General features: G+C 40.3%; 1 long non-coding RNA gene across 1 annotated transcript; it reads left to right on the top strand.

The window, feature by feature from the left end:
- The first annotated feature begins 2990 nt into the window (after window positions 1–2990).
- LOC144301643 (uncharacterized) lies at window positions 2991–15103 on the top strand. The gene is made up of 4 exons (XR_013368383.1): window positions 2991–3061; window positions 8662–8809; window positions 12022–12112; window positions 14805–15103. It is a non-coding gene; the product is annotated as an uncharacterized LOC144301643 (long non-coding RNA).
- Window positions 15104–15384: the final 281 nt, after the last annotated feature.

The raw sequence follows: 15384 nt of genomic DNA, 5'->3' as shown, positions 1-15384 counted from the left end.
TACTGTTTATTTTTCCTTTTAGCTCTGTTACTTTTCACTTTATATAGGTTTTTATTTAGGTGCTCCAATGAATAAAGTTATTATTTTGTATAGCATTTCCCTGAAGGTTGAAAGAATGGTTTAGAGATACTGATAGGAGGCAAGATTTAATCACCAACTCTGAGCTGAAAAGATGGGATAACACAGTGTTTTAGTAATCAGAACTGAGGCAAAGTCATAGAAAACTGTACCAAGTAAAATGAATGTATTTTTTGATTTGTTCTTTCATTCTTCTCTTGGTCTAATTTTAAAACCACAAAATGATAGGAATTATTGCTCTAATGAATATTGGCTTTCAGGTTATTCTCATGGAAAATCTCAGTTATCATTTATGTTCTTGGGGTCTGCAGTGTTTTGAGTTCAGAATTTGTTGGCTGTAAGTGAAAGAAAGTTAACTCAAATTAGTTAATTAATTTAAGAAAAGATTTTGTTTATTTATTTATGAGAGACACACAGAGAGAGGCAGAGACATACACAGAGGGAGAAGCAGGCTCCTTGCAGGGAGCCCAATGTGGGACTCTATCCTGGGATTTGGGATCATGACCTGAGCCACCCCAGCATTCCAACTCAAATTAATTAAAAAAAAAAAAAAAAAGACATCTTTATCTCACTTAACTGAAAAGCTCAGGGGTAGATTAGCTAGATTCAGGGACTCCAGGAATGTTTCAGGACTTGACACCCTCCTCTTTACCCTCCGTTCTGCTCTTTTCTGCACTGCTTTGTCTCAGTCTGATGTCCACCTGTGGTTCCAAGGTGGCTTTCCGATGGCTTTCACCTGTCTAGGGGCTCCTGGCTGGCTCAGTTGGTAGATAATGTGACTATTGATCTCTGGATTGTGAATTCAAGCCCCACATTGGGTATAGAGATCACTTAAAAAAATAAAATCTTTATATATATATAAAAAAGCCCTAACTAGTCACTCACGGTATTGAAAGGCTAACAGTTGCTTAAGATACGACCTTAGGCCATTCCTTATAACCCTGCCTCACAAATTGACTGACTGACAATAAGAAACCATGTGTGATAACTCTTTAGGGTCTCCTGGAAACTTAGGATCCTGTAAAAGTGCAAAGCTCAGGGTGCCTGTGTGGCCTGTTGGGACTCCAACTCTTGATTTTGGCTCAAGTTTTGGTCTCAGGGCTGTGAAATCAAGCCCTGTTCTGGGCTCCATGCTCAGTGGAGAATCTGCTTGTCCCTCTTCCTCTGTACTCATTCATGCTCTCTCTCTCTGAAATAAATATATAAATTTTAAAAAGTCTTTTTAAGAAGTGCAAAGTTCAGGGAAGCCCTGGTGGTGCAGTGGTTTAGCGCTGCCTGCAGCCTGGGGTGTGATCCTGGGGACTCTGGATCGAGTCCCACGTTGGGCTCCCTGCATGGAGCCTGCTTCTCCCTCTGCCTGTGCCTCTGCCCCTTTCTCTCTCTCTCTCTGAATAAATAAATAAAATCTTTAAAAAAAAATAAAAAGTGCAAAGTTCATAAACTTCCTATTCCTATAAATTTGCATGTCAAATTCCCTATCTAATTTATAATAAATTTTATTTTCTCCCATGCCAGGCTGGTTACCATTTCTGAGAGTTGCTAATGTCACTGGATGAAAAGATAATCCACCAGCTCATATGTTTACATAGGGGGGGAGGGGACGAAGTGCCACATTGTTGAGGAGCAGGTCACCTGCATTTTATTTTGATTCAGCCACTTGTGCTGGGCTCAACTGTACTCTGGTTATGGCTATGATTACTGTTGTTGCTTCTCCTAGCACCCTGTAGTCTGTAGTAATTAGCAAGAGCACATGGAAAGTTCTAGGAACTCCTTGAAAACTGAAATGCCCGCGGGTATTACTCTGTGACTAGAAAGAAGGAGTGGAAAATAACCCTGACCCCTCATAGTCCTCCCATCTTTGGGAATTAGCCCCTTAGATACAGTGAATTAAAAGTTTCACATTTGTCTGAAGCATTTGGGTGAGTGACGTGCCATGGCAAGGGCTTTGCAGAGTTGTATGTATGCACAGTTTTCTCAGAAAGGTGAATGAGGGATTAGGTTCATCTCAGTGGCATTGGTCCATTTGTGACACACTCCCTGAAAAACCTTGGGTCATTGTTCACTCCTCCTGCCATCTTGTTGTCTACTTTCAAGTTATCAAGTTATATTATCCGGTTTCAAGCCAGTGCCACTGCTTCTTTCATGTGAAAGAAGTCTGATACTTTTCCCTTCTCTTGGCCTCTGCCTCTCTTCACACTATCCATAGGATTATCTTCTAAAAATATGTACACATGTTTCCTCAGTGGATATTCTTCCCTGTGGCCTCAATGCCACTGAATAATGGCCTAACCCTACAGCCTGGCTCTAAAGACCTTCCTGGGTTTGGAAGTTACTGACCTCTTAAAAATATCTTTTTCTTTTCTCTTTAATGAATTCTCTATTCTTCCACATGTGCAGGCTCTTTGAATGACCTTTTCCAAACTGTGTGTCAGCTTCATTAGTTGGGTAAAAGAGTAATAATACTTCACTCTCCCAGACAGCACAGTAGATAAATGAAATATTTCCTAGATAGAGTCTGAAACATTTATGTGATCACAAAATGGTGGTTCCTATTATTAAAATCTTTCCTTCATGGCTTAGCCTTAGAGCTGTTTCTTTTCTGATATCCTTGGCCTTGGCCTGGGGGACTTTTTCTTCCCCCGGACTCCTAAAGCACTCAGTCCCCTTATCATAATTTGGTATTCTATAAAAATTATTATGTACTCAGGGTTTGTATCAAGTCCAACTTTATGTGCCTTTCTGATTTGCTAATCTTCAGATTCCATTGTATTAGACCTTTTCTTCCTCAGTGAAAGGGCTCTCTGGACACCTGCCAACCAGCCTCATGGCCTCAGGTTTACCTCCTCCACATCACAAAGCATGGAGACTATGACAATGCAGTGTGGCTGTTGTGACCGCCACTGTGCTCATGGAAGGAAGAGCCACAGCAGATCCAGAGCTTAAGGGATGCAAAGTCCTGGCTCTGTAGTCAAGAAGGGACAAGGTAGAGGCACATCCTAATTTGCTTGGGGATACGTTGTCTTAGTTTACTGAAGTTCTCAGTGCAGTCCCCAAAGAATGAAGTCTGGAGGGTTTGAGGCCCCAAGCCCCCACCAGGGTCTGTCCTGCAAAGGTGGTCCTAGAGACAGGAGGTCAATTGGATTTGGGTTTGGAGCTGACCAAGGCTCACAGGACTCTGGCCTTTCACTGCTTTAGAATTGAGTTAAAGGGCCATGTCTAAGGTATGAGATCTGGCTTCCCAGTGGCTTCCTGAGGGTACCAGGTAATACAACTTCAGTGAACTTGGACCAGTAGGAGCCAAGAGACAGGAATGAGCCCACAGAGAAATATGTCTCCTTTCTTTCAGGATCCAGTTTAGTTTTTAGTTTCATCTGGAAATGGTCCATGCAAGTGGGCAGAATGTACTTTATGCTGAAGGTGTAGGCAATGGGGTATGAGTCCACCTTCTATTTGCTATGTTTTCTACCCTACTATCCTTTCCTCCTTCCTTTGGCTTTTGCTACATTTTACTTCCCAAGAAAACAGTGTATAAGCTTCACCTACATTTCTGTTTCCTAGGAAATCCTGCCAAGAAAATCTTAATCTACATCTCTGTCTCCTCTCTGGACTCTCCTCTGCTCTCCTCTCTATTTTGTTCTAAGCAAAATCATAGACAGCAGAATTTCTGTGGAGGATTCCCAACATTTCTTCATCATTGAGGCTAATGCCTTATGAAATCATGGGGCACTAGGCTTTCTGAGTGGGATTCAGGAGGCTAAACTTCATAAAATAAATGTGGGTGTACTCTAATTTTAAGTAATCCCTTGTATGAAAATTCTTATTTACTCAAAAGATTAATTGGAAAAGTGGTTATTTTCTTTACAAAAGAGTTTCTTTGCATAAGCTTCTATCACATATAAATAATAATTTGATTAATACATTTTCAATTGTCAATGAACTTCTCAATTGTAACCCAAGTGTAAGAGGCGATGAAGAAGCTGGCTATTGCTTAGGACTGCTGCCCAGAAGACAAGGCACATACCCACACTTCCCTGGAAGATTTGCTTTTGCTTTTTTTTCACTGCCTCTGTGGTGGGAACAATGCTAAATACTCCAAAAACCCTCCACCTCAGCACTGGGGCTCTTCATAAATGTCTGACACAGCTACAGGGCTATTGTGTGTGTGTGTGTGTGTGTGTGTGTGCAGGGGGGAGTAGTAGGTAGAATAATGGCCTCCCCAAATGCCCATATCCTAGTCCCCCAAACCTGCAGTTATGTTACCTTTCATGGCAAAAGGGACTTTGCATATGTGATTAAGTTATGATCTTGTGATGGGAAGATTATCTTGAATCACTCAGGTGGTTCCTAATGTAATCATAACTATCCGAAGCAGGACTATTAGAGTCACAGAAATTTGAAAATGATGCCTTGCCTTTTTTTTTTTTTAAGATTTTATTTATTTATTCATGAGAGAGAGGCAGAGACACAAGCAGTGGGAGAAGCAGGCTCCATGCAGGGAGCCTGATGTGGGACTTGATCCTGGGACTCCAGGATCATGCCCTGGGCTGAAGGCAGATGCTAAACTGCTGAGCCACCCAGCCCTGCTGGGTGGTTTTGAAGATGGTAGCTTAAGGGGCCATGAGCCAACAAACATAAGGCATCTTTAGGAACTAGGAAAGACAAGGAAATGGATTCTCCCTCTGAGCCTCCAGAATGAAGATAGCCCTCCTGTCATCATGATTTTAACTCGATAAGGTTTTGACTAATAGAACTATAAAATAATAAATTTGTGTTGTTTTAAGCCACTAAGTGACGATTTGTTACGAGAGCCATAGGAAACTAATATAGGGGATAAAATATTAATTTTTGAGTTACTCATAACCAATCATTTAAATAATTTTTAAGCTTATCCTTGTTGTTAGGTATACTGGTCAATAACTTAGTCATGGCCCCTTTCTTCTTAGAGCTTCCAGTCTGGTATGGCAACTACACTAGCATCCACTATGTTCATAACTTTATCAAAGTACATGTTGTATTTGTTGGTTAGGATGTTTCTCTTTTTCCATGTGATTTTTTTTTTTCATTAAGAAGTCATTTCTAATTTAAAACATCAAACATTTCACATTTACTACATAGGAGGCATAGTAAGGATGCTAGGGAGATAAAGATTCTTTTTAAGAAATTTCTAACCAATTTGTAAAACTGGAAAAAGCCCAAAATATACAACTAACTGTATAAGGCAGTATATGAGTTTTAGTAGAAGATTCTCTTGAATTTTGATTCAACTTGATTCTCCCTCCCGTTGGCAACTCTGTACTAGACAGCTACCATATTGTACTTGGCCTTGCAGAAGAGGAACTCCTATTGCTTATGGACCTAGTTTCTTTGGAGATCCCAACCCTGCTTGCTAATCTGGGCTACTCCCAGAACTCCCCATGTCTCCTTTCAATGTAGGGTTATCTAGAGGCAGATCAAGGTTGTGCCAATTGCTAATATTGACCTGGTAATTTTTATCACATATAAGGAAAGGAGCTTCTTTTAAAAACAGACCATTCACCTCATCTTTGTTCCTCTGTCTAAACATCTCCCTCCTCGGCTCTATCAGCAGTGTAGCCCAGTTGTGTGTCACTGTTTTATTGTATCCTTGGACTTTGTCAGATCTAAATGGGAGGAGAAGGGCCTTAGGCTCTCCCAGAAGTCAGAGTATGTATGGCTAGTTATGCTGAGTGCCTCAAGAGACTCCTGGAATTTTGGGGCATGAATGGACCTCAGGGGAGGAATGCATTAGGAGGTCAGGGGGTCTCAGACTCTTTCATGGAGGGAACAATGTGTACCTCAAAGGATGGGGGTGATTAAATAGAACAGAGAGGAGGGGGTGTTGTCTAGCCAGGAGCCTAGAATGGACGAAGCAGAAGAGTGAGACTCTATAGTGTTTAGGGTCCAGATCCTACACTATTTTGACCTGACTTTGTAAATGCAATTTTAGTTGTCTGATTTGAGTCTTTCTCAAAATATGGCTGGTATTTATAGGATAGTGCTGCAGCTGAGATTCTTAGATGGAGTAACGTGATTATGGTCAGAAATTGAGAAAGCTTAGGACATGGATTTGTTCTTAATCCATTTTAATTGGAAGCACCCGAGGAAACAGCTGTCTCCAGCCCTATATTCACCTGCAGATTAAAGGAAACAGAAATTACTTGATAACTTCTCTTGTCCTTGGTTAAAAAGCCTATTTCAGAGAAGAATGTAATGAATAGTCAGCAAGATGGCTAGGATTGTTGTAGTTTCATACAATTGCACTATTAATGTGCAAAGAACAGGCCAGCAACATGAGATAATGCAGATGAACTTCAATCCTATGAATTTACTCTAGAGTTGTCTGCAGTAAAACCTGCTCCAAGTAGTGAAAAGGATAGGTGATATCATTTTTTTAAAAATAGATTTTTCAAGAAAAATAGATTTTTCTTTTAAAAATTTTAAATTAAACTCCAATAAATATGAGTGTGGAAGTAACCAAGCATAAATTGTCATGGTCTTAGGTACAACATTCAACAACTGGTTAACTAAGAATCTCTCAGAGATATTCTCTAAGTATAAGGTTCCATAAATTATAGAAATATTCTAGAGCAGAGGGTCCTGGATGACACTGTTTAGATAACAGTAATTGTTATAGATTGTTCTAGAACAGATTTCTATAAACCTGTTCTAGAACAATCTATCATAAATATATTACTTTTACTTTTTTTTACTTAGCATATATGTGATTTCATTATTGGAATCTCACTCCTATGTGTCTGCAATGTTTTCTAGTTTTCTTGGGTTTCCTACTGAATTAAAATTTCTTTCAGTAGATGATACAATTTGAGATATTGTCAGTTATGACCATTTTAGTTGGAATTAGTTACTTATAGCAAATTGGTCGTGCAAGAGCACATCCTGCAAATATAGACATCTGGGAGAGAAGGAGCCCTGAAGCCCAGTGTTACAATTTGCCAAGGGCAACTTGGCTTATCATTTCAGGTATTTTGGTTGCTATCAACAGAAACTGACTCTAGCCAATAAAGGGGGGTGAAATAAAGAAATACATGGAACTGAAGGAATAGATGAATAAATGAAATAAGAAGCACAAGAATCTGGGCAAAGCTGGAGAAATAATGAACTCAATGGGCTTGATAAGCTCTATTCCACAACACTGAGATCATGACCTGAGCCAAAATCAAGAGTCAGATGCTTAACTGACAGAGCCACCCAGATGCCCCAGGGGAGGGTGTCATGAATGACAGATAGCTTATCAAAAGCATAAACCAAAAACCAAAAAACACCAAAACAAAAACAAAAAGGGGTGGGTGGTTCTATGCCGGAAAGGCAAGGGGTTGTTTCCAAATCAAGTGAGTTGGGTTTCAGGTCCTGAACAACAGTAGACATCATCTCCAGACAGCTAGAAAGTTCTCTCATGTTTTCAAAGTGGGAGGACAGTTTTTCTCTATCCACCTTCATTATAAACTTCAGGATTTCCAAACAAGTTTGTCAAGGCCTAAATACAAAGGTGCTTGTCAACTAGGTACTAAACGTTAGAGCAGACAGACAATTGGTAGAGGCTGCAATAACCTAGAAGTCTCCCTTCTGAGATTCATGATTTTATTTTCATTCTGAAGCAAAAAGTAATATCTCATACACCTTAGTTCCAAGTTTCTAAAGGAAATTTCCATAATATTGTAGGTAGCATCAATGTAATATGGTGCAAAAAGTTTGGATACTGAGTTGGTGGTGTTTGTAAACTTGAGTTTTGCATTTAGGTTTTGGCAATTCTTTTTTTTTTTGTAGTAGAGAACTAGCAATATCTATCTCATAGGGTAGTTGCAAGGTATGTCAAGCTCTTGGTATATATTAAACTATTAATAAATGTTAGTTTCCCTCTTCCCACTGTGTGTTTGTGTATACATTTTGCTTTTTACATGAATCATGTGCTAATGTAGCTTACTTTTCCCTGTAATAAGCTGAAAACCAATTCTCCTTCCTTCAATTTTATTCTTCTGCTTTGGAGCTGATGTTGGTAACTAGAGCAAATAGCAGATAGGTCTGTCTCTATTCCGAGGTCCATTTTACAAAAATATAATCATCTTTCCCTTAATTGCAGATGGGGCAATTTATATACCTGGTTGTCTTAAACATCTCATACAGCAATAGTCAGCTATAGTTTAAAGGCAAAATGAAATCCTCTGTGGATCTGAATCATAGCTTGAAGCAAAATCATCTAGTTATGAGTGCTTGGTTGAGCAAAGAAAAAGGAATATCTTACAACACCTAAATCGCAATGGATGGTGGTAGTATGTCATTCATTGCAATTTAAGTATTCTAAAATATTTCTTTTTCGCTGCTCAGCCAATTTGTCATATTGAAGGACTTTAATGGGGTGAGTCTTCCTAATTTTTAAATGAGGCTGAAAATAGAAACTGGCATAAGAATAAACAAGAAGTTGCTTGACAGAGGCTTCTAGAGGGACAAGAAGATGGGTCTCCGAACACATAGAAGAAGGAACAAATAGTCTTGGAAAATACACAGGATTCCCAACTGTATCAAAAGTTTTGCTTTCTGCGGTTTCAGTGACCTTCAAGTAACTGAGGAAAGATGACCCTTCTCCTGACTGATTTTCAGAAGGTCAATAGTAGCTGACTGCTATGTCACAGTGCCTGCATCACTCACCTCACCTCATCACGTGGGCATTTTATCACCTCACATCATCACAAGAAGGGTGAGGACAGTACAATGAAATGTTTTGAGATGGAGAGAGAGAGGGAGACCATATTCATATAACTTTTGTTCCAGTTTATTATTATAACTGTTCTATTTTATTGTTAATTATTGTTAATCTCTCATTGTGCCTTATTTATAAATTATCTTTATCAAAGATATGTATGGATACAGAAAAACATAGTGTGTGTGTATATATATATATATATAGCTCAGTACTATCCAGGATTTCAGATGTCTGCTAGGGGCCTTGGGTCATATCCCTTGTGGATAAGAGGGTCTACTGTAGTAGACAAAATCCACCACTCTCACTCTGGAACATGGAGAATGGGCTTCACTGTCAACCAGAATAGGTTAGAATTCCAGCCCTGCTCCTGCCTAGGAGCTGATTGACTTTGTAATCATTCTCAGTCTCTGATTTCATTGTTCTAAACACTGTCCCCATGTAAAATGATCCTATATAATGACTCTGTTAGCAGGGTTACTGTGAGCATAAAATGATAATACAAAGCACATTGGAGTGATTGGAACATCCAAAACATTCCATACATGTTATCATGTTACTGGCTTAATATATTTAATAAAACACAAGTTCTAAACTGTATATTAAAATATGCATTTATTGGGAACATACCTGAAAATTATGCTTGACAGTCTCATTAATTCTCACATCCTAATACTGAAGTGTGATATGATATAGTGTAAAAGAAAATAACACAGACTCTGGGGTCACATGGATTTTGGCCTCTTCTGCTGGGAAGCTGAGATGTTTGGACAAGTCACTCTACCTTGCTGACTCTTGGTGTTTTTGACCACACAATGGAGATGATAAACTTTACCTCTTGGAGTTTCGGGAGCATTATAAAACAACCAATGAAAATTGCAAACACTAAACCACAAACACTAGTTCTATTCCCCTGTGGTATTATTCTGAGGCTATCATAATCCTGTTATACCTCATGGTTGCTTCAGAATATGGGCAGAATAGAGAGTCTCAGAATCTCACAAATGGTATATATTATAATAGAATCATAGAATATAAAATTTGCAAGCGAACCTCATGCAAATGAAGTTTAAATATTGGTAATAGATGTGCTAGTGCCTTCTGAAGCCTTCCTGGTAATTAAGTTGCCAATTAATTTCTGTTAACTGGTGCCTCACTCCCTTAGAATAGAGAGGCCATTCTATTTAGAGGCAGCTTTAACTTTGTCAGAAAGTTCTCTATGTTGAACCAAAGCCCCCTCCTGGCAATTTTCCTTCATGGTCATAGTTCCAGATCCTGACAATTTTTCTATCATAGCCCTTTGTTAATTTTGAGTGTGCTGGGAACCCTGGGTGGTGCAGGGGTTTAGCGCCTGCCTTTGGCCCAGGGCGTGATCCTGGAGACCCGGGATCGAATCCCACGTCGGGCTCCCGGTGCATGGAGCCTGCTTCTCCCTCTGCCTATGTCTCTGTCTCTGTCTCTGTCTCTCTCTCTCTCTGTGACTATCATAAATAAATAAAAATTAAAAAAAAAGATATAAATTTCCCTGTCAGAACTGTTTAAAAAAAATTTTTTTTTGAGTGTGCTCTCATAGAAGAGCACCTGGCCTGTAGTGGGCCCTCACCAAATATTTCCTAAATGAATGAAAGAGTGAGTGAACGACTGGGACAAGAATAAGAGCCATTTAACATTATGTGCTTTTCTGTTTGTGCTGAGAATGCTAGCACATTTTCATTTCTGTTACATTATAATGTATCACTCATGGTATAAGAGGAAAAGCAAAATCATTATGGGTTTTATAGAATAAGATTTATTATAGGATCGAGGCCTTCCACAATTATGGAAGAAGCTGGAAAAGTAGGGGTTTGAAAGGAGTTGCAGGATGAGGGAAGCATCACTAAGCAACTCTTCTGAAGCACTCATGCAAGTGGATGAAGAATATGGGAAGGCAGGGACATTACTTCAGGGGTGGGACTGGGAAGGAAATGTGGTGGAGGGGTTCTAAGGAAGGCTATGGCCTCTCCATCTGGTTGTAGGCCTGGAATTGCTATTGGTCAGTGTGTTCATCAGGGTTCTCCAAAGAAATAGAACCAAAGGGATCTATAAATCTATCTATCTATCTATCATCTATCTATCTATCTATCTATCTATCTATCTATCTATCTATCATCTATCTGTCATCTATCAATTATCTATCATCTATCAATTATCTATCTCTATTATCTATCCATCAATTATCTGTCATCTATCAATTTATCTATTATCTATTATCATCCATCTATGAGTCACCTACCTATCATCTATCCATCTATCAACCATTTATCCATAAATCACCTATCAATTATTATCTATGTATCTATCTATGTATCTATCTATCGTCTGTCTATCTATCTGTCTATTATCTATGGAATTTACTTACATGATTATGGAGGCTGGGAAGCCTGAAATCTCCAGCCTGGGCCAGCAGGCTCAGGACTGGGATTGCTGATGGCACAGTTCCAAGACTGCTGGAGAATTTTCTCTTGCTGTAGGAGGCCATAGCCTCCCTGTTTAAGCCTTCAACTGATCCGATGAGGCCTGCCTACAGTATGGAGGGCAATCTGCTTTACCCAGTGTTTGCCAATTTAAATGTTAATTGCATTTAGAAAACACCATCTATGTTGACACATAAAATTCACCATCACAGTTAGCAAGGCTGGCAGTCAAGGAGGGAAGAGCAAGGATGATAGCTGGAATCTTCTGGCACTCCCTGGCTCTATCCCTCATTATCCAGTCATGATACTCTTCAAAGAATAAGCGCTACTGTTCACTTCCACTTGCCAAATCTTACTCAAATTTCCCAGAAGGGGGTTCTGGGACTCACAGTGCCAGTAGATGGGCTGACGTAGTATATAACACTAGGGCATTCTGCTCATCACCTGGCATCAATATGCACCTTCCTTATCCATATTTAACTTTCTAACATGATGCAACCATCGGCCAAATAGCCTAAAACATGATTACTTTCTCTTCCAAAGTATACAAAGTCTCATTTGTCATTTAAACTCATCCCCAGGGGTTGTTATTGCTCCTCAAATTGCATCATATTCTTCCTTTGATGTCTTGTAACTTAAATACTGAGATATAAGGCTAACCAACTATTAAATCGTCTGATAATAGGGTAATGGGAGGAAGGGAAGAAAAGAAATATAATAGACTAATATGTACACAAATTTTCTTTATCTCTATAGGAAAGGAAATGTCCCAACATGAAAAATGGTGGACTTGGAATGTGACTTCACAGCTCATGTACTCACTACAGTGTTTCCCCTGGACTGTAAGGTCAGCTCCATCCAACTTGTGTAGTCTGTGAAACTTATCCAAGATGTTGGCAAAACTGTCATATTCACATTTGTGTTAGTTTGCTCAGGCTGCCGTAATAAAACAACCACAGACTGAAAGGAAAGAGATTTGTTTTCTCACAGTTCTGGAGACTGGAAGTCCAGGATCAAGGTGTTGACAGATTTGGTTTCCCCTGAGGCCTCTCTCCTTGGCTTGTAGATGGCTTCCTTCTTGCTATCCTCACCTGGTCTTTCCTCATGCATGTGTATCTTTGTTGTGTTTCTGTATGTCTAAATTTGTCCTTCTTTTTTATTAAAGGTATATTTATTTATTTTAGAGAGCATGAGCAGGAAGGGCAGAGGGAGAGGGAACTGGAAGCAGACTCTGCTCTGAGCACGGAATCCAACATGGGGCTCAATCTCACAACCCTGAGATCAAGAGCTGAGCTGAAACCAAGAGTCAGATGCTTGACTGACTGAGCCACCCAGGTGCCCCTAAATTTCTTCTTCTTGTAAGGGCTTTAGTCAGATTGGGTAAAAGCTTACCTGAGCAGCTTCACCAAACTTACTTTTTAAAAGGCCCAATCTCCAAATATTGTCATATTTTGAGGTACTAGAGATTAGGGCTTCAACATAGGAATTTTAGACAGTTCAGTCTGTAACCATGTTCCCACTGCCAGAGTTGGGCAGTGGGTTGTGTAAGACCCAGTTTGGAAGGCACAGTGAAACCCAAAGAAAATAATAAATTCTCTCTGTCCCCGTCCTTAAACGTTTTTCACACAGGGAAATCTGATGAAAAGTGACAAACAGGGAAGGGTTGAAAAAGGAGTAAATGTCATCTGATAGAGCCACTTTCTCTTCTCTTCCACCCTCTGCTGCCTCTCTGAGATGCCTGCTTATTGATCTCTCATTCATTCTTTTGTTCAAATACCATTTATCAGAACCCTTACTCTGTCTGTGCTGAGGCACTGTACTAGGCATGGAAGATAAAGGTCAATGTAGTATTGTCTCTGTTTGCATGGGGCTTGCCCTTCTGTGGGGGACAGAAGGTAATGAACAAAACGATTATACACAGGCACTATGTAGGCACAAACGACTATAACAGGTGGGTGCAGGAAGTGTTTGAAGTCGAATGATTGGTGATGGTTTGAGGTTGGGTGATTGGTGGTGATATGTAGGCAGAGACCTGAGCAATGAGGAAAAGTGACCTCATGAAAACTTGAAGGAAGAGGTTTCCAAACAGGAAGACTTTTTTGCAAGTGCAAAGTCTTTCAGCAGGGGAGGAATTTCTAGAAACTGAGAAGAGACCAGGGAGGCTAGAGCAGAGTAAGGTGGAGAGGAAAGCCGGACAGCATCCAGAAACTGATGGCTGTGGCAAGAGAACCCCAAACTGGGGACTATGATCCTTTTATAAAACCCATGCAAGAAGGTGAGCTTCAGGCAGAGCTGGCGCATTCTAAGGCAGATTAGACCATGTGTAGCAAGGTTTGGAGGAAAACCTGGAGGTGAGTGTGTCCTCACCAGAAATTCTCTCACAATCCTGAGCATCTGTCTGTAGAGTCTGTCATTCTATTACTAAAGAATCCTCTATCTTTCAAGTACCTTTGCTTTGCCTGGGAGGAGATGCCTGTTTAAGGGCAAATAGCCCTGGCCACAGAGCGCATTAAACCCATCAACAGCCTGACACCTGGAGGTGAGCGGCTCGTTGGAGAATGAGCTATGCCCTGGTCTCTGCCTGCACCTGGTCTGGCTCTGAAACTTGCCTCTGTGATGACATCACCTCTTCTTTTCCTTAGGTATTTCTGATATCCTTTTCCCTGTCTCTCCACTCCCACCCAGTCACCTGTCCTCAGATTGCAGACCCCTCTCTGTTGCCCCCAGTCTGTCCCCATTCCCTCCTGGTGTTTAGTTTTGCACACAGCCAGGACTTATCATGCCCACATCATGCCCTCCTTTCTGTCCCCGATTTCTCACTTTGGGAGCTTCCGCCACCCCTATAATGCGGACCCCAAATCTTGGGCCATCAGATTATCTGCTTTCACCATCCCAACTGGTTTTAAGACTTACTGAAGACCATCTCATAGCTTTGTTGATTGGCTGTGAGATCCCTCCCATACATCTTTGCCAGTTGGACCACCGTCCTTTTTCCAAACTTGATTTTATCGTTGAACACATTTCTTGAGGCTTCTTAGATATGTGCAGAGAAATAACTCATGCTTCAGAATCACAACCCTGGGTTCATAACCCCACTCTGCTCCTCTACTTACAGTTGTGTTTCTGGTTATGTTATTTTGCTTCCCTGAGCTTCAACTTCCTTACCTCTAAATGAGTTTAATAAAAGCTGTTTACTGTGCTGTTATAAGTCTGAATGAGTAGTGTGGCCAGAGTGAGCATAGATGACAAGCAATGTTGATTTATTTCCTTTTTCCTTTTCAACGTTCAAAGAGCAGATGCTGTATTGGTGTAGCATCCAGATCCCAACAAACATTAGGCAGCTTCTTCATATGAAGCCAGGCCATGTCCTGGGTGGGAACCTCTTGAGATTGCCAGTGTCAGAGGGAAGGTCACATGGGCTTCTTTTCTGTGGTAGCCCTGCTCTCCAGAGTGGTGTCCCTTTGCCAATCACAACAAATCACATTGCGGTCTCATAAATTTGAGCAACACTGCTAAATTTGCCTCTCTTTTCATTCAAGGCCAAAGTTCACATTGAATTTAATCAAGACTGCAGTGAGAACAGGAATAAGCAAACTGCAAGATATGTGTGTGACAACTAATGAATGTATCTCAGCAAAACTCCGCTGCCCGGAGAGGAGGAACGTCAACAGGTTAATGACAGCCATCAAAAAAGGAAAAAAAAAAATCAATGACAACAGCAAGAAAATGATTTCAATGTAATCAGGTTGCTCATGATACATATGTTGGAAAAATTAATTCAAAGGGCTTTTCTCCATTTCTTCTGAGTAGGTATCAAAGACACAGTACAATTAAAACAATGGAGGACATCTTATATTGTACTTATATTGTCAACTCCGCTTTTTTTTTTTTTTTTTAAGATTTTATTTATTTATTTGACAGAGAGAGAGCACAAGCAAGGGAAGCAGCAGAGGGAGAAGCAGGCTCCTGCCGAGCAGGGAGCTTGATGTGATCCAGGGATCATGGCCTTAGCTGAAGGCAGATGCTTAACCGACTAAGCCACACAGGGGCCCCTGCTCTTTTTTATGCAAAGATGAAATACAATTAAAACAATGTAGGTCATTTTACATGATAGCTACA

This window comes from Canis aureus, chromosome 30 (genome assembly GCF_053574225.1).
Source record: "Canis aureus isolate CA01 chromosome 30, VMU_Caureus_v.1.0, whole genome shotgun sequence".
NCBI classification, from domain to species: domain Eukaryota; kingdom Metazoa; phylum Chordata; class Mammalia; order Carnivora; family Canidae; genus Canis; species Canis aureus.
This window is presented reverse-complemented; position numbering and strand designations above follow the sequence as displayed.